Source organism: Carcharodon carcharias, chromosome 4 (genome assembly GCF_017639515.1).
Source record: "Carcharodon carcharias isolate sCarCar2 chromosome 4, sCarCar2.pri, whole genome shotgun sequence".
Classification (NCBI taxonomy): domain Eukaryota; kingdom Metazoa; phylum Chordata; class Chondrichthyes; order Lamniformes; family Lamnidae; genus Carcharodon; species Carcharodon carcharias.
In genome coordinates, this window is record NC_054470.1 from 198,473,597 (window position 1) to 198,493,480 (window position 19,884).

At 46.2% G+C, this 19,884-nt stretch overlaps 1 long non-coding RNA gene across 1 annotated transcript in view; it reads left to right on the plus strand.

Annotated features, from left to right (window-relative positions):
* Positions 1–2,114: 2,114 nt before the first annotated feature.
* Positions 2,115–19,884, plus strand: part of LOC121277238 — a 181,819-nt gene continuing 164,049 nt past the window's right edge. Inside the window, exons 1-2 of the long non-coding RNA XR_005942837.1 lie at positions 2,115–2,302; positions 8,259–8,474. This is a non-coding gene — a long non-coding RNA (uncharacterized LOC121277238). The remainder of the gene's footprint in view (positions 2,303–8,258; positions 8,475–19,884) is intronic.

Below are 19,884 nucleotides of genomic sequence, written 5' to 3' on the forward strand. Positions count from 1 at the left end.
GAAGCATGTTATCTAAATGGTGAGAGATTGCAGAGCTCAGGTGCAGAGGGATCTGGGTGTCCTACTGCATGAATCACGAAAGGGTAGTTTGCAGGTACATCAAGTAATTAGAAAAGCTAGTATGTAATCATTTATTACAAGGGGAATTGAATACAAAGGTAAGGAGATTATGCTTATTTAAGGAAGGATGTAAATGCCTTGGAAGCAGTTCAGAGAAGGTTTACCAGATTAATACCTGGAATGGGCGGGTTGTCTTATGAGGAGATTGGACAGACTAGGCTTGTATCCGCTGCAGTTTAACAGAGTAAGAGGTGACTTAATTGAAACATAAGATCCTGAGGGGTCTTAACAGGGTGGATGTGGAGAGGATGTTTCCTCTTGTGGGAGAATCTAGAACTAGGGGTCAACGTTTAAAAATAAGGGGTCGCTCATTTAAAACAAAGATGAGGCAAAATTTTTTCACTCAAGAGGGTCATGATTCTTTGGAACTCTCTTCCTGAAAAAGTGGTCTTTGTATATTTTAAAGGCCGAAGCGGATAGATTCTTGGTAAGCAAGGGGGTGAGAGGTTATCGGGAGTAGGCAGGATACAGATTTCAGGTTACTATCAGATCAACCATGATTTTATTAAATGGGGGAGCAGGCTCGAGGAGCTGGATGGCCTACTCCCGCTCCTTGTTTGTATGTTTGTATAAATGAATAATAAACAATTTTTCAACTATGATCTGATTGGTGGAGCAGGCTCCTGTGGCTGATTAACTCGTACCATATTATGGCAATGACTCCCGACCCTGAGGTATTTGGTTCAAATCCCACCATAGCTGCTTCTAGAGTCATAAGAGGTCTACAGCACAGAAAAAGGCCCTTCAGCCCATTGGGTCTGTGCTGGTCAAACAAGTACCTAACTACTCTAATCCCATTTTCCTGCACTAGGCCCATAGCCTTGTATGCCATGGCATCGCAAGTGCACATCCAAATGCTTCTTAAATGTTATGAGGGTTTCTGTCTCTACCACCCTTTCAGGCAGTGAGTTCCAGATTCCCACCACCCTCTGGGTGAAAAAATTCTTCCTCACATCCCCTCTAAACCTCCTGCCCTTTACCTTAAATCTATGCCCCCTGGTTATTGATCCCTCCACCAGGGAGAAAAGTTCCTTCCTGTCTACCCTATCTATGCCCTTCATAATTTTATACACCTCAATCATGTCCCCCCCCCTCAATCTCCTCTGCTCCAAGAAAAATGACCCCAGCCTAGCCAATCTCTCCTCATAACTAAAACTCTCCAGCCCAGGCAACATCCTGGTAAATCTCCTCTGCACTCTCCCTAGTGCAATCACATCCTTCCTATAATGCGGATTCCAGAACTGCACACAATGCTCTAGCTGTGGCCTAACCAGCGTTTTATACAGCAGCATAACCCTCCTGCTCTTATATTCTATGCCTCGGCTAATAAAGGCAAGTATCCCATATGCCTTCTTAATCACCTTATCTACCTGTCCCGCTAACTTAAGGGACCGCTGGACCTGCACACCAAGGTCCCTCTGATCCTTGGTATTTCCCAGGGTCCTACCATTCATTATGTATTCCCGTGCCTTGTTTGTCCTGTCCAAGTACATCACCTCACACTTGTCCGGATTAAATTCCATTTGCCATTGACCAGCCCGTCTATATCCTCCTGCTTGTTAATTCAAACATGGCCCAAACCCACTTTCCCCCAAACCTTTTCATAAAAGCTGATGGAGGTAGGAGTCTGCAAACTAGGTGCACCCTGACCTGCTTTGGGGATGATGCTGCAGCTGGAAAGGAGGGCGCCTGCGTGGGAACCATGGTAACCCGGGCCGGGGTGGGGGGCGGTGGGTGCGGAGAGGAGCTGAGAGCGCGCACGCGCGTTGTTCTTGTCTGGGGGGGGGGGGGGGGCCGTGACCAGCGGATGAGAGCGCGCACGCGCGTTTGGAGTTGGCTGGGGAGCGTGACCAGCGGATGAGGGTGCGCATGCGCATCCCCCCCGCGCGCGCGTGTGTTTGTGCGCGCGCACGTCTGGCCTGTGGGCGGGAGGGAGCCGGTGAGAGTGCGCATGCGCCCAGCTCGGGGGAGGGGGAGAGGGTGGGAGGGGGGGGTGTGTCACCATAGTAACCGGGCCTCCCAGCCAGCTGGTAGGCCTGTAATCGAGGGCCCCGCTCCGCCGGTCGAGTCCCAGGCCAGGCCTGGAATAGAAACCCCGGGGATTGGGGGCCTGGTCTGGAGTTGGCCAAACGGGGGACGAGATGTTTCAGAGGGAGTGAGTGATTCAGAGGAAGCGTTGCAGGTAAATGGCAGTAGAGCCTGGGTGAGGTAATGATTCACAGTAACAGATGGTGCAGTGGGAATGTCACTGGACTAGTGGACCTAAGGTTAATGCTCTGGGGGCACGGGGACAAATCCTGCCACAAGCAGCTGGTGGGATTCAAATTCTGTTAATCAACCCGGAATTGAAAGCCAGCCTCAGTGGCGGTGACCATCCTTCTCATTGACTGTCATTTAAAAACCTGGGTCGCCCACGCCCTTCGGGGAAGGGAATCCGCCCTCCTTGCCCGGTCCGGGTCTGGCCTGCGCCTGACTCCAGACCCACAGCAACCGGGTTGACTCTTGAACGGCACCGGAAACGGCCCAGCAAGCCACACGGTCCGAGGGCAATAAATCCTGGTTTTGCCAGCGGTGCCCACCTGCCCCGAAAGAATAAAGCGAATTCTAGCTAATATTTTAAGTAATGCCCAACCGCCGACCCACTTTTGCAACCGAGCTGGTGTATGAATAAAATAAATTGCAGAATAAGTAAATCTAATGATAAAACAAAACAAAAAAAAAACCGTGGATGCTGGAAATCCGAAACAAAAACAAAAGCAGAAATACCTGGAAAAACTCTGCAGGCCTGGCAGCATCGGCGGAGAAGCTTGTCGAAGGGTCATGAGGACGCGAAACGTCAACTTTGTTCTTCTCCGCCGATGCTGCCAGACCTGCTGAGTCTTTCCAAGTACATCTAACCGTTTAATGTATAATATATTGTATAAAATAAAGTGATTTGTAACATCTATACAGCGGCAGTCTTCCATCTTGTAAGATGATGTTTTGTGCTGTGATGGTCAACTGTGCTAAACGTCACCTGATGCGGCCTCACTCTGGCATGACAGTCTCTGCCACATTTGCTGCAAAGGAAGACAGTGGCCTGAGAAGGTGCAAGATTCCCTGGCGTCTGTTTGCTGCAGGCCCTCTTCTTGGCCAGCTGAGATTCCCATTTCTGCTTCCAGTACCCTTCCAAGTATTCAGTCTCCAGAGGTCACAGCTGTCATAAACTGTCTCCCATTCGTCAGTGTCAATGTCTGGCATCTTCACATCTCACTTGCAAGTGTCCTTGTAATGTGGTACAGCCACTCATCAGGTTATGACCTAGTGGCCAGTTCACCTTGCAGAACTGGGTGGCCATCATCCACCCAGTGACCATGGCTGAGCCAGCAGTTTGGCTGATGGAATTAGCACATACCAAGACCTCTGAGTTGGTGATATTGTCCAGCCAAGAGATGCCTATAACATTTGATGGCATTTATATATGTCAAATATTTAATATTTACAATTTAAAAAAAACACTGGTGTCTAACATTTTAATATGTGCTGTTTTATATATTTAATTTTTAGAATATCTAATGTTTAACAGCATGCAATATATATATATATATATATAAAATGCATAACTTCTAATATTTTGATATGATTTGTATTTCTATTTTTTAGTCATGTTTAGTAAGAGACCAGCATTGGTTATAGTGGTACAGAGTTACAGGAATGGGCTCTGATGGGGACAGGAAGATTAATGCTGATTCCCTCACTCTCTGCACTGGTTAGCCAGGTCGCTGCATTAAGGCCACTCCAACAAATGCACACAGTGGTACCACAGTGAGGACAGTTGACTGGCCTTGTGAGCGAGGGTCCAAGGATTGTGCAGCCAGCTGGAGGGACAGGTTGTGCCTGGGTAGCCATCATTCATGAACTTGTTACCTCTCGACTGTTCAAAGACACTCCTGGCTGCACTCCCACATTCTACCCTCTGTAAACTCGAGGTCATGCAAAACACTGCTGTTTGTGTCTTAACTCGCACCAAGTCCCGTTCCTCTTCATCCTTGTGTTTGTTGGCATTCATTGGCTCCTGGTCAAGCAATATTTAAAATTCTCTCCTTGTTTTCATATGGGAAACAAAGACTCTACCAGAAAGATGCATCATCTGTGGCTAACTGAGGAAATTAAGGATGGTATCAATTTGAAAGATAATGCTGTGAAGATTAGTGTAGGCCAGAAAATTTTAGAAACCAGCAAAAAAAACAGAGGAATTAGAATATGAGAGCAAACTAGCAAGAAATATAAAAACAGATAGTCAGTTCTACTGCATGTATATAAAAAGGAAGAGAGTAACAAAAGTGAACCTTTAACCCTTAGAGGGTGAGACTGGGTAATTAAAAACGGGGAAACAAGGAAATGGCAGAGACTTTGAACAAGTAATTTGCATCTGTGTTCATGATGGAAAACACAAAATTACATCCCAACGATAGAAAATTAATGGGCACCAGGCAGAGAGAAAACTAAAATACCCACAAGCGCAATGCAAAAATAGACTGGGAAGCAAGTTGCAAGGAGGATACATTAGGCTGCAAAGGGATATAGGTAAGTAAGTAAATGGAAGTGTTTGATGGGGACAGTGTAGAGGCAGCTTTACTCTGTATCTAACCCCGTGCTGTACCTGTCCTAGGAGTGTTTGATGGGGACAGTTTAGAGGGAGCTTTACTCTGTATCTAACCTCGTGCTGTACATGTCCTGGGAGTGTTTGATGGGGACAGTGTAGAGGGAGATTTACTCTGTATCTAACCCTGTCCTGGGAGTGTTTGATTGGGACAGTGTAGAGGGAGCTTTACTCTGTATCTAACCCTGTGCTGTACCTGCCCTGGGAGTGTTTGATGGGGACAGTTTAGAGGGAGTTTTACTCTGTATCTAACCCCGTGCTGTACCTGTCCTGGGAGTGTTTAATGGGGACAGTTTAGAGGGAACTTTAGTCTGTGGCCAAATTCCCCTGGACTTGATGGGTTGCTTCTTAGGATATTAAAGGAAATAGCTGCAGAGATAGTGCATGCACTGGTAGTAATCTTCCAAGAAACCTTCGATCCTGGAAAAGCCCCAGAGGATTGGAAAACTGCCAATGTAACACCCTTATTCAACAAGGGGTTGGGGGGAGACACAAAACAGGTAACTATAGGCCAGTTAGCTTAACATCTGTCATTGAGAAAATGTTAGAGTCTATTATAAAGGATGTAATAGCAGAGCATTTAGAAACACATAATCTAATCAAGCAGAGTCAGCATGGCTTCATGAAGGGGAAATCATGCCTGACAAATTTATTACAATTCTTTGAGGAGTTAACAAGCAGAATAGATAAAGAGGAACCAATAGATGTAATACATTTGGATTTCCAAAAGGCGTTGGATAGGATAACACACTTAAGGCTACTTAGTAAGGTAAGAGCCCATGGTTTTGTGGGTAGTATATTAACGTGGATTGAGGAGTGGCTAACTAATAGAAGACAGAGGGTTGGGATAAGGGGGGCATTTTCTGCATGGCAACCTGTAACTAGGGGAGTGCCACAGGGATCAGTGCTGGGGCCACAATTATTTACAAAATATATTAATGACTTAGATGAGGGAAGTGAATGTACAATCACCAAATTTGCAGGTGACACAAAAATAGGTAGGAAGGCAAGTGGTGAGGATGATACAAAGAGTCTACAGAGGGATATAGACAGGTTAAGCGAGTGGGCAAAAATTTGGCAGATGGAATGTAATGTGGGAAAATGTGAGGTTATGCACTTTGGCAGGAAGAATAGAGGAGCTGAATATTATTTAAATGGAGAAAGACTGTAGAAAGCTGCAGCACAGAGGGATTTGGGGGTCAATGTGCATGAATCCCAAAAAGCTAACATACAAGTTCAGCAGGTAATAGGGAAGGCAAATGGAGCGTTCACCTTTATTTCAAAGGGAATAGAGTATAAAAATAGGGAAGACTTGCTACAACTATACAAGGCACTAGTTAGACCACACCTGGAATACTGTGAACAGTTTTTGTCCCCTTATCTAAGGAAAGATACACTGGCATTGGAGGCAGTCCAGAGAAGGTTCATGAGGTTGATCCTGGGAATGGAGGGATTTTCTTATGAGGAGAGGTTGATTAGGCCTGAACTCATTGGAGTTCAGAAGAATGAGAGGTGACTTTATTGAAACATATAAGATTCTTAGGGGCTTGATAGGGTAGATGCTGAGAGGTTGTTTCCCCTTGTGGGAGAGTCTAGGACCAGAGGGCATAATCTCAGAGTAAGGGATCACCCATTTAACACAGAGATGAGGAGGAATTTCTTCTGTCAGAGGGTGGTGAATCTGGAATTCTTTACTGCAGAGGGCTGTAGGGGCTGGGTCGTAAAATACATTCAAGGCTGAGATAGACAGATTTTTAATCAGTATGGGAACGAGGGTTATGGGGAGAAGGCAGGAAAATGGAGTTGAGGATTATCAGATCAGCCGTGATCTCATTGAATGGCGGAGCAGACTCGATGGGCCAAATGGCCTACTTCTCCTACACTTTGTGGTCGTATAATTATGGTCTAACCCCGTGCTGTACCTGCCCTGGGAGTGTTTGATGGGGACAGTGTAGAGGGAGCTTTACTCTGTATCTAACCCTGTGTGTACCTGTCCTGGTAGTGTTTGATGGGGACAGTGTAGAGGGAGCTTTACTCTGTATCTAACCCTGTGTGTACCTGTCCTGGGAGTGTTTGATGGGGACAGTGTAGAGGGAGCTTTACTCTGTATCTAACCCTGTGTGTACCTGTCCTGGGAGTGTTTGATGGGGACAGTGTAGAGGGAACTTTACTCTGTATCTAACCCTGTGCTGTACCTGTCCTGGGAGTGTTTGATGGGGACAGTGTAGAGGGAGGTTTACTCTGTATCTAACCCCATGCTGTACCTGTCCTGGGAGTGTTTGATGTGGACAGTGTAGAGGGAGCTTTACTCTGTATCTAACCCCGTGCTGTACCTGTCCTGGGAGTGTTTGATGGGGACAGTGTAGAGGGAGCTTTACTCTGTATCTAACCCCGTGCTGTACCTGTCCTGGGAGTGTTTGATGTGGACAGTGTAGAGGGAGCTTTACTCTGTATCTAACCCTGTGCTGTACCTGTCCTGGGAGTGTTTGATGGGGACAGTGTAGAGGGAGCTTTACTCTGTATCTAACCCCGTGCTGTACCTGTTCTGGGAGTGTTTGATGGGGACAGTGTAGAGGGAGCTTTACTCTGTAACTAACTCCGTGCTGTACCTGCCCTGGGAGTGTTTGATGGGGACAGTTTTACCGAAGGCTCCGGTGCTGATAATTTGTCTCTTGAACAATGTGCTTGGATGTAAAATAAAAGCAGAAAATGCTGGAAGTACTCAGCAGACCTGATGATGGGTCATGGGCCTGAAATGGTAACTCTCTTTCTCTCTCCACTGATGCCGCCAGACCTAAGTTATTCCAGTATTTGCTCTTTCTATTTCAGATTTCCCATATCCATGGTATTTTGTGGTTAGATGTTAGCCTTATATTTTGACAGTTATAAAATTATGAAATATATTCAATGATGGGAGCATATTGCTGCAGTTATTCCTGCTTCGCTCCTGTTACATTTATTAAAGTGGAAGTTGAGGATATGCTGTTTCCCTTTCAGTCAAGGACAGCTGTGGGTTTGAGTTGATGTATTTTTTTTTAGATTTGTCAGTGTGTTGTGTTCTGAAATGATGGAAGTTGCCCATTCTAACTGACCATTTATATCCCTCTTTCTATCTTTCTCTCTCTCTCTCATTCTCTCCCCCTCTGTGATTTACTTTTACTGACTCTACTCTTCCCTTGCTCTGTTGCTTTCTCTCTGTCCCTGGTGCTCTCTCCCTTTTGTCTTACCCTTTCCTTCCCCTCTCTCTTCCCCTCTCTCTTGCCCTCTCTCCGTTGCCTCTCTATTTCTTGTCTCGTTCTTTGCTCTTTACCTTCTTTGCCTCTCCCTTCCTTTGTCCATCTCTCACTCTCCGCCTCCCCATTGCAAGCCTGCTGTCTGTTCTTTGTCTGTCTATCTTTTCTCTATTACCCCCTCATCATTCTCTCCCTGTCTGTCCCTTTGTGTTCTTTTTCTCTTTGCCCCTGCCCACCCCCCCTCACCCCACCCCTGCCTGCAGTATGACATCTTTTGGCTGGAAGAGGAAAGCAGGGGAGAAAGTGTCAAAGGTTGCCTCACAGAACTTTGAGGCAGCAGCTGTGGATGATGGATTGGTTGACGCTGATGTGGACTGGTTGCATGTAACCAAGCGGCAACGTAAGGCCCTGCTGGAAGACTGCACGGTGAAGAGCAAGAGGCTGAAGGAAGAGGGGATTTTCCTGTCTGAAAATGGAAGGTGAGCTTGGAAAGCCTTTGCAGCACCTGGATTCTTAGCAACTGTGAAAGGCCATGGGTCAGGCCATGGTCGTGTTGTTTACTACCCCCTGTGACTGGCTCCACATCAGTGTGCTCAGGCTGGAGCTCTCAAATCCCAGGGGGGTCCATTGAGTCTTTCCACTGGTCTGTGAAATAATTGACAGGTGGCCGGAGCTGGGTTTGATGAGAGATGGGAGAGGAGTTTATTTTATTTGTTCATGGGATGTGGGTGTCGCTGGCTGGGCCAGCATTTACTGCCCTTCCCTAGTTGCCCTTGAGAAGGTGGTGGTGAGCTGCCTTCCTGAACCGCTGCAGTCCATGTGCTGTAGGTACGTCCACAGTACTGTTAGGAAGGGAGTTCCTGTTTGACCCAGCGACAGTGAAGGAATGGCGATATATTTCCAGGTCAGGATGGTGATTGACTTGGAAGGGAGCTTCCAGGTGGTGGTGTTCCCGTCTATCTGCCCTTGTACTTCTAGATGGTCAAGTCATGCGTTAGGAAGGTGCTGCCAAAGGAGCCTTGGTGAGTTCCTGCAGCACATTTTGTAGATGGTGCACACACTGCTGCTACTGTGTCTCGGTGATGGAGGGAGTGAATATTTCGGGGGTGCTGACCAAGCGGGGCTGCTTTGCCATGGATGGTGTGATCATCAGTTGTGCAGGGCTCACATCCCAGAAGGAGCATATGCAGGGCGGAGCGCTGAGTGCAACATGGAGGTGACCAACTAGATCCACTTGCAGTCACCGAGGCTGGCTGCTGGGCACCGGCTGAGTTCAGCCTTGTTCAAGGGAGGGGAAATGTTTAAATACTGTGCAGTGCGAAGCAGGCACACACATCTCGCTGCTATCTGTAAGTAAGTACCTGGTCTTAAAAGTATTATTGAAGTATTTTTTTTACACTCAGCACTTGCATGTTGTGAGCATTGTGCAGTATTATGAGATAGATGTGGCAGAGCGGATGATTAATTCATTTGAAAAGGGGTGCTTCACCCAAGAGCTTGCTTGCACTGGGGAAGAGGATAGAGGGAGAGACAGATGAAGACATCAAAGGGCAGAGAACCCACTATCCCAGGCAACACTGGGCTTAGCTTTGTCACATTTCAAGAGTTCTGGGGTGCCTCTCAGAGGGCAAACTGTTTTCATCCTGTGTCTGCTTGGCTCCATACAGCCAGCCACAGCAGCATTGACTGAGGTCTGGGAACAGGCCACTCCGCAGCAGGTGAAATATTTACTTAACTGGTGCTGTAATTTTATAAAGCAGAGTTGGTTGGGTGGCAGAGACGGTGGCTGCTTGGAGCCAGTAGGGAATCTGGCAAGAGGCTAAAGATGACTTTTTAGTTGTTGTGAGTGAGTGTAAGCAGCTGGGCTGCAGACTCTGATGCCCCTGGGTTGGGGAGGGGGTTAGACAGGAGAAGGGGAGTTTCCTTGGTTGTATTTGCATGTGGGAGGGGAGAAGGGAAGGAGTGGTGTCCCTGGTTGCATTTGGGTGGGGAAGAGAGTGGGGAGAGGGGAAAGGAGGTGTCCCTGTTTGGAAATTCAGGTCACTGAATAGGGAAGTGGTTACTGTTCCCCAGATCAGTGATTAGGATTGACGAGCTTCTAGTAGAACTTAGTAGTTCCTATTTTAGCAACAAGAGGCAGATCCAGACCCCCGCTCATCTACCTGATGTTACTGTACAGATTCACTGTGCCACAACCCTGAATCCAACAGCACTGAGCAAGACCCATCGAACAGTGCACTTCACTGCTGCTCGAACAAGTTACTTCCGGCAGTTTATATGTCAAAGATGATACACAGGGTGGATCTGCAGCACTGACCAACACTTCAAATATCTCTCTCAAATTTTGGCTTTACATTTCAAAAATTCTGGTATGAACAAATGACAATGCTAATTCGACACAAGAACCATGATGTCTGCAACCTCAGAATAACCTTAGCATTTGTAACCAGAGTGCAGACATAAAGAATGGCTTGCATTGATATAATGATTTTCACAACCTCAGGATATCCCACAGTGCTTCCAATGATGTATGAATCACAAAGGACTAGTGTGCAGGTGTAGCAAATAATGAGGAAAGCTGATAGAATGTTATCATTTATTGTGAGGGGAATTGAATACAAACGAAGGGAGGTTATGCTTCAGTTATACAGAGCACATCTGGAGTGTTGTGTACAGTATTGGTCACCTTATTTAAGGAAGGATGTAAATGCGTTGGAAACAGTTCAGAGAAGGTTTACCAGACTAATACCTGGAATGAGTGGGTGGTCTTATGAAGTAAGGTTGGACAGACTAGGCTTGTATCCACTGGAGTTTAGAAGAGTAAGAGGTGACTTGATTGAAGCATATAAGATCCTGAGGGGTCTTGGCAGGGTGAGTGTGGAAAGGAAGTTTCCTCTTGTGAGAGAATCTGGAACTAGGGGTCACTGTTTAAAAATAAAGGATCGCTCATTTAAAACAGAGATGAGGCAAAACATTTTCTCTGAGGGTCGTGAGTCTTTGGAAATCTCTTCCTGAAAAGGTGGTGGAAGCAGAGTCTTAGAATATTTTTAAGGCAGATGTGGATAGATTCTTGGTAAGCAAGGGGGTGATAGGTTATCGGGTTAGGAGGGATGCAGATTTCAGGTTACTATCAGATCAACCATGAGCTTATTAAATGGAGGAGCAGGCTGGAGGGGCTGAATGGCCTACTCCTGCTCCTTGTTCATATGTTTTTATTTTTGAAGTATGGCCATTGCTGTAAAGTAGGAAGCATGTCAGCCAATTTGCAAGATCCATAAGGTGGTTAGAAATAGAAACATCAGTAGGCCATTCAGCCCTTCAAGCCTACTCTATCACTCAACATGATCATGGCTGATCTGATTGTCGCCTTAACTCCACGTTCCTGGAATCCAGCAACTACCGGCCAGTTAGCTGCATGTGAATGGTGAGGATTTCATTCATATTTATATGTATGGGCAGAAAAATGAGAGCATGGGTTCAGAAGATGCTGTTGAAGGAGATTTCTGAGTTGCTGCAGGGCATCATGTAGATGACACCCAACATTTTATTCCCCAGTGTTGATTCTGATTGACAGGTATAGGTCTGAATTCTGAGCATGCACAGTGTGCACAGTTTCCCAGCCTTTATGTAGTCTGTGCAGTGTGCACAGTTTCCCAGCCTTCATCTAGTCTGTGCAGTGTGCACAGTTTCCCAGCCTTTATCTAGTCTGTGCAGTGTGCACAGTTTCCCAGCCTTTATCTAGTCTGTGCAGTGTGCACAGTTTCCCAGCATTTATCTAGTCTGCGCAGTGTGCACAGTTTCCCAGCCTTTATCTAGTCTGTGCAGTGTGCACAGTTTCCCAGCCTTTATCTAGTCTGTGCAGTGTGCACAGTTTCCCAGCATTTATCTAGTCTGTGCAGTGTGCACAGTTTCCCAGCCTTTATCTAGTCTGTGCAGTGTGCACAGTTTCTCAGCATTTATCTAGTCTGCGCAGTGTGCACAGTTTCCCAGCCTTTATCTAGTCTGCGCAGTGTGCACAGTTTCCCAACATTTATCCAGTCTGCGCAGTGTGCACGGTTTCCCAACATTTATCTAGTCTGCGCAGTATGCACAGTTTCCCAACATTTATCTAGTCTGCGCAGTGTGCACAGTTTCCCAGCATTTATCAAGTCTGTGCAGTGTGCACAGTTTCCCAGCTTTTATCTAGTCTGTTCAGTGTGCACAGTTTCCCTGCATTTATCTAGTCTGCGCAGTGAGCACAGTTTTCCAGCATTTATCTAGTCTGCGCAGTGAGCACAGTTTCCCAGCATTTATCTAGTCTGTGCAGTGTGCAGTTTCTCAGCATTTATCCAGTCTGTGCAGTGTGCACAGTTTCCCAGCATTTATCTAGTCTGTGCAGTGTGCACAGTTTCTCAACATTTATCTAGTCTGTGCAGTGTGCACAGTTTCTCAACATTTATCTAGTTTGTGCAGTGTGCAGAGTTTCCCAGCATTTATCTAGTCTGTGCAGTGTGCACAGTTTCCCAGCATTTATCTAGTCCGTGCAGTGTGCAAAGTTTCCCAGCATTTATCTAGTCCGTGCAGTGTGCACAGTTTCCCTGCATTTATCTAGTCCGTGCAGTGTGCACAGTTTCCCAGCATTTATCTAGTCCCTGCAGTGTACACAGTTTCCCAGCATTTATATAGTCTGTGCAGTGTGCACAGTTTCCCAGCATTTATAGTCTGTGCAGTGTGCACAGTTTCCCAGCATTTATAGTCTGTGCAGTGTGCACAATTTCCCAGGATTTATAGTCTGTGCAGTGTGCAATGTTTCCCAGCATTTATCTAGTCTGTGCAGTGTGCACAGTTTCCCAGCATTTATAGTCTGTGCAGTGTGCACAGTTTCCCAGCATTTATAGTCTGTGCAGTGTGCACTGTTTCCCAGCGTTTATCTAGTCTGTGCAGTGTGCAGTTTCCCAGCATTTATCTAGTCTGTGCAGTGTGCAGAGTTTCACAGCATTTATCTAGTCTGTGCAGTGTGCACAGTTTCCCAGCATTTATCTAGTCTGTGCAGTGTGCAAAGTTTCCCAGCATTTATCTAGTCCGTGCAGTGTGCACAGTTTCCCTGCATTTATCTAGTCCGTGCAGTGTGCACAGTTTCCCAGCATTTATCTAGTCTGTGCAGAAAGCACAGTTTCCCAGCATTTATCTAGTCTGTGCCGTGTGCACAGTTTCCCAGCAGTTATCTAGTCTGTGCAGTGTGCAGTTTCCCAGCATTTATCTAGTCTGTGCAGTGTGCACAGTTTCCCAGCATTTATCTAGTCTGCGCAGTGTGAACAGTTTCCCAGCATTTATCTAGTCTGTGCAGTGTGCACAGTTTCCCAGCATTTATCTAGTCTGTGCAGTGTGCACAGTTTCCCAGCCTTTATCTAGTCTGTGCAGTGTGCACAGTTTCTCAGCATTTATCTAGTCTGCGCAGTGTGCACAGTTTCCCAGCCTTTATCTAGTCTGCGCAGTGTGCACAGTTTCCCAACATTTATCCAGTCTGCGCAGTGTGCACAGTTTCCCAACATTTATCTAGTCTGCGCAGTATGCACAGTTTCCCAACATTTATCTAGTCTGCGCAGTGTGCACAGTTTCCCAGCATTTATCAAGTCTGTGCAGTGTGCACAGTTTCCCAGCTTTTATCTAGTCTGTTCAGTGTGCACAGTTTCCCTGCATTTATCTAGTCTGCGCAGTGAGCACAGTTTTCCAGCATTTATCTAGTCTGCGCAGTGAGCACAGTTTCCCAGCATTTATCTAGTCTGTGCAGTGTGCAGTTTCTCAGCATTTATCTAGTCTGTGCAGTGTGCACAGTTTCCCAGCATTTATCTAGTCTGTGCAGTGTGCACAGTTTCTCAACATTTATCTAGTCTGTGCAGTGTGCACAGTTTCTCAACATTTATCTAGTTTGTGCAGTGTGCAGAGTTTCCCAGCATTTATCTAGTCTGTGCAGTGTGCACAGTTTCCCAGCATTTATCTAGTCCGTGCAGTGTGCAAAGTTTCCCAGCATTTATCTAGTCCGTGCAGTGTGCACAGTTTCCCTGCATTTATCTAGTCCGTGCAGTGTGCACAGTTTCCCAGCATTTATCTAGTCCCTGCAGTGTACACAGTTTCACAGCATTTATATAGTCTGTGCAGTGTGCACAGTTTCCCAGCCTTCATCTAGTCTGTGCAGTGTGCACAGTTTCCCAGCCTTTATCTAGTCTGTGCAGTGTGCACAGTTTCCCAGCCTTTATCTAGTCTGTGCAGTGTGCACAGTTTCCCAGCCTTTATCTAGTCTGTGCAGTGTGCACAGTTTCCCAGCATTTATCTAGTCTGCGCAGTGTGCACAGTTTCCCAGCCTTTATCTAGTCTGTGCAGTGTGCACAGTTTCCCAGCATTTATCTAGTCTGTGCAGTGTGCACAGTTTCCCAGCCTTTATCTAGTCTGTGCAGTGTGCACAGTTTCTCAGCATTTATCTAGTCTGCGCAGTGTGCACAGTTTCCCAGCCTTTATCTAGTCTGCGCAGTGTGCACAGTTTCCCAACATTTATCCAGTCTGCGCAGTGTGCACGGTTTCCCAACATTTATCTAGTCTGCGCAGTATGCACAGTTTCCCAACATTTATCTAGTCTGCGCAGTGTGCATAGTTTCCCAGCATTTATCAAGTCTGTGCAGTGTGCACAGTTTCCCAGCTTTTATCTAGTCTGTTCAGTGTGCACAGTTTCCCTGCATTTATCTAGTCTGCGCAGTGAGCACAGTTTTCCAGCATTTATCTAGTCTGCGCAGTGAGCACAGTTTCCCAGCATTTATCTAGTCTGTGCAGTGTGCAGTTTCTCAGCATTTATCTAGTCTGTGCAGTGTGCACAGTTTCCCAGCATTTATCTAGTCTGTGCAGTGTGCACAGTTTCTCAACATTTATCTAGTCTGTGCAGTGTGCACAGTTTCTCAACATTTATCTAGTTTGTGCAGTGTGCAGAGTTTCCCAGCATTTATCTAGTCTGTGCAGTGTGCACAGTTTCCCAGCATTTATCTAGTCCGTGCAGTGTGCAAAGTTTCCCAGCATTTATCTAGTCCGTGCAGTGTGCACAGTTTCCCTGCATTTATCTAGTCCGTGCAGTGTGCACAGTTTCCCAGCATTTATCTAGTCCCTGCAGTGTACACAGTTTCCCAGCATTTATATAGTCTGTGCAGTGTGCACAGTTTCCCAGCATTTATAGTCTGTGCAGTGTGCACAGTTTCCCAGCATTTATAGTCTGTGCAGTGTGCACAATTTCCCAGGATTTATAGTCTGTGCAGTGTGCAATGTTTCCCAGCATTTATCTAGTCTGTGCAGTGTGCACAGTTTCCCAGCATTTATAGTCTGTGCAGTGTGCACAGTTTCCCAGCATTTATAGTCTGTGCAGTGTGCACTGTTTCCCAGCGTTTATCTAGTCTGTGCAGTGTGCAGTTTCCCAGCATTTATCTAGTCTGTGCAGTGTGCAGAGTTTCACAGCATTTATCTAGTCTGTGCAGTGTGCACAGTTTCCCAGCATTTATCTAGTCTGTGCAGTGTGCAAAGTTTCCCAGCATTTATCTAGTCCGTGCAGTGTGCACAGTTTCACTGCATTTATCTAGTCCGTGCAGTGTGCACAGTTTCCCAGCATTTATCTAGTCTGTGCAGAAAGCACAGTTTCCCAGCATTTATCTAGTCTGTGCCGTGTGCACAGTTTCCCAGCAGTTATCTAGTCTGTGCAGTGTGCAGTTTCCCAGCATTTATATAGTCTGTGCAGTGTGCACAGTTTCCCAGCATTTATCTAGTCTGCGCAGTGTGAACAGTTTCCCAGCATTTATCTGGTCTGCGCAGTGTGCACAGTTTCCCTGCATTTATCTAGTCTGTGCAGTGTGCACAGTTTCCCTGCATTTATCTAGTATGTGCAGTGTGCGCAGTTTCCCTGCATTTATCTAGTCTGTGCAGTGTGCGCAGTTTCCCTGCATTTATCTAGTCTGTGCAGTGTGCGCAGTTTCCCTGCATTTATCTAGTCTGTGCAGTGTGCACAGTTTCCCTGCATTTATCTAGTCTGTGCAGTGTGCAGTTTCCCTGCATTTATCTAGTCTGTGCAGTGTGCATAGTTTACCTGCATTTATCTAGTCTGTGCAGTGTGCAGGTTCCCAGCATTTATCTAGTCTACGCAGTGTGCACAGTTTCTCAACATTTATCTAGTCTACGCAGTGTGCACAGTTTCTCAACATTTATCTAATCTGTGCAGTGTGCACAGTTTCCCAGCATTTATCTAGTCTGTGCAGTGTGCACAGTTTCTCAGCATTTATCTAGTCTGCGCAGTGAGCACAGTTTCCCAGCATTTATCTAGTCTGTGCAGTGTGCAGTTTCTCAGCATTTATCTAGTCTGTGCAGTGTGCACAGTTTCCCAGCATTTATCTAGTCTGTGCAGTGTGCACAGTTTCTCAACATTTATCTAGTCTGTGCAGTGTGCACAGTTTCTCAACATTTATCTAGTTTGTGCAGTGTGCAGAGTTTCCCAGCATTTATCTAGTCTGTGCAGTGTGCACAGTTTCCCAGCATTTATCTAGTCCGTGCAGTGTGCAAAGTTTCCCAGCATTTATCTAGTCCGTGCAGTGTGCACAGTTTCCCTGCATTTATCTAGTCCGTGCAGTGTGCACAGTTTCCCAGCATTTATCTAGTCCCTGCAGTGTACACAGTTTCACAGCATTTATATAGTCTGTGCAGTGTGCACAGTTTCCCAGCCTTCATCTAGTCTGTGCAGTGTGCACAGTTTCCCAGCCTTTATCTAGTCTGTGCAGTGTGCACAGTTTCCCAGCCTTTATCTAGTCTGTGCAGTGTGCACAGTTTCCCAGCCTTTATCTAGTCTGTGCAGTGTGCACAGTTTCCCAGCATTTATCTAGTCTGCGCAGTGTGCACAGTTTCCCAGCCTTTATCTAGTCTGTGCAGTGTGCACAGTTTCCCAGCATTTATCTAGTCTGTGCAGTGTGCACAGTTTCCCAGCCTTTATCTAGTCTGTGCAGTGTGCACAGTTTCTCAGCATTTATCTAGTCTGCGCAGTGTGCACAGTTTCCCAGCCTTTATCTAGTCTGCGCAGTGTGCACAGTTTCCCAACATTTATCCAGTCTGCGCAGTGTGCACGGTTTCCCAACATTTATCTAGTCTGCGCAGTATGCACAGTTTCCCAACATTTATCTAGTCTGCGCAGTGTGCACAGTTTCCCAGCATTTATCAAGTCTGTGCAGTGTGCACAGTTTCCCAGCTTTTATCTAGTCTGTTCAGTGTGCACAGTTTCCCTGCATTTATCTAGTCTGCGCAGTGAGCACAGTTTTCCAGCATTTATCTAGTCTGCGCAGTGAGCACAGTTTCCCAGCATTTATCTAGTCTGTGCAGTGTGCAGTTTCTCAGCATTTATCTAGTCTGTGCAGTGTGCACAGTTTCCCAGCATTTATCTAGTCTGTGCAGTGTGCACAGTTTCTCAACATTTATCTAGTCTGTGCAGTGTGCACAGTTTCTCAACATTTATCTAGTTTGTGCAGTGTGCAGAGTTTCCCAGCATTTATCTAGTCTGTGCAGTGTGCACAGTTTCCCAGCATTTATCTAGTCCGTGCAGTGTGCAAAGTTTCCCAGCATTTATCTAGTCCGTGCAGTGTGCACAGTTTCCCTGCATTTATCTAGTCCGTGCAGTGTGCACAGTTTCCCAGCATTTATCTAGTCCCTGCAGTGTACACAGTTTCCCAGCATTTATATAGTCTGTGCAGTGTGCACAGTTTCCCAGCATTTATAGTCTGTGCAGTGTGCACAGTTTCCCAGCATTTATAGTCTGTGCAGTGTGCACAATTTCCCAGGATTTATAGTCTGTGCAGTGTGCAATGTTTCCCAGCATTTATCTAGTCTGTGCAGTGTGCACAGTTTCCCAGCATTTATAGTCTGTGCAGTGTGCACAGTTTCCCAGCATTTATAGTCTGTGCAGTGTGCACTGTTTCCCAGCGTTTATCTAGTCTGTGCAGTGTGCAGTTTCCCAGCATTTATCTAGTCTGTGCAGTGTGCAGAGTTTCACAGCATTTATCTAGTCTGTGCAGTGTGCACAGTTTCCCAGCATTTATCTAGTCTGTGCAGTGTGCAAAGTTTCCCAGCATTTATCTAGTCCGTGCAGTGTGCACAGTTTCCCTGCATTTATCTAGTCCGTGCAGTGTGCACAGTTTCCCAGCATTTATCTAGTCTGTGCAGAAAGCACAGTTTCCCAGCATTTATCTAGTCTGTGCCGTGTGCACAGTTTCCCAGCAGTTATCTAGTCTGTGCAGTGTGCAGTTTCCCAGCATTTATATAGTCTGTGCAGTGTGCACAGTTTCCCAGCATTCATCTAGTCTGCGCAGTGTGAACAGTTTCCCAGCATTTATCTGGTCTGCGCAGTGTGCACAGTTTCCCTGCATTTATCTAGTCTGTGCAGTGTGCACAGTTTCCCTGCATTTATCTAGTATGTGCAGTGTGCGCAGTTTCCCTGCATTTATCTAGTCTGTGCAGTGTGCGCAGTTTCCCTGCATTTATCTAGTCTGTGCAGTGTGCGCAGTTTCCCTGCATTTATCTAGTCTGTGCAGTGTGCACAGTTTCCCTGCATTTATCTAGTCTGTGCAGTGTGCAGTTTCCCTGCATTTATCTAGTCTGTGCAGTGTGCATAGTTTACCTGCATTTATCTAGTCTGTGCAGTTTGCAGGTTCCCAGCATTTATCTAGTCTACGCAGTGTGCACAGTTTCTCAACATTTATCTAGTCTACGCAGTGTGCACAGTTTCTCAACATTTATCTAATCTGTGCAGTGTGCACAGTTTCCCAGCATTTATCTAGTCTGTGCAGTGTGCACAGTTTCTCAGCATTTATCTAGTCTGTGCAGTGTGCAATGTTTTCCAAAATTTATCTAGTCTGTTCAGTGTGTACAGTTGCCCAACATTTATCTAGTCTGTGCAGTCTGCCCAGTTTCCCAGCATTTTTCTAGTTTGTGCAGTGTGCACACTTTCCCAGCATTTATCTAGTCTGTGCAGTGTGCACAGTTTCCCAACATTTATCTTGTCTGTGCAGTCTGCACAGTTTCCCTGCATTTATCTAGTCTGTGCAGTGTGCACAGTTTCCCTGCATTTATCTAGTCTGTGCAGTGTGCACCGTTTCCCAGCATTTATCTAGTCTGTGCAGTGTGCACAGTTTCCCAGCATTTATCTAGTCTGTGCAGTGTGCACAGTTTCCCAGCATTTATCTAGTCTGTGCAGTGTGCACAGTTTCCCAGCATTTATCTAGTCTGCACAGTGTGCAGTTTCCCAACATTCATCTAGTCTGCGCAGTGTGCACAGTTTCCCTGCATTTATCTAGTCTGTGCAGTGTGCACAGTTTCCCTGCATTTATCTAGTCTGTGCAGTGTGCACCGTTTCCCCGCATTTATCTAGTCTGTGCAGTGTGCACAGTTTCCCAACATTTATCTAGTCTGTGCAGTGTGCACAATTTCTCAACATTTATCTAGTCTGTGCAGTGTGCACAGTTTCCCAGCATTTATCTTGTCTCTGCAGTGTGCATTGTTTCCCAGCATTTATCTAGACTGTGCAGAGTGCACAGTTTCCCAGCTTTTATCTTGTCTGTGCAGTGTGCACAGTTTCCCAGCATTTATCTAGTCTGTGCAGTGTGCACAGTTTCTCAGTATTTATCTAGTCTCTGCAGTGTGCACAGTTTCCCTGCATTTATCTAGTCTGTGCAGTGTGCACAGTTTCCCTGCATTTATCTAGTCTGTGCAGTGTGCACAGTTTCCCTGCATTTATCTAGTCTCTGCAGTGTGCACAGTTTCCCAGCATTAATCTAGTCTGTGCAGTGTGCACAGTTTCCCAGCATTTTTCTAGTCTGTGCAGTGTGCAGTTTCCCAGCATTTATC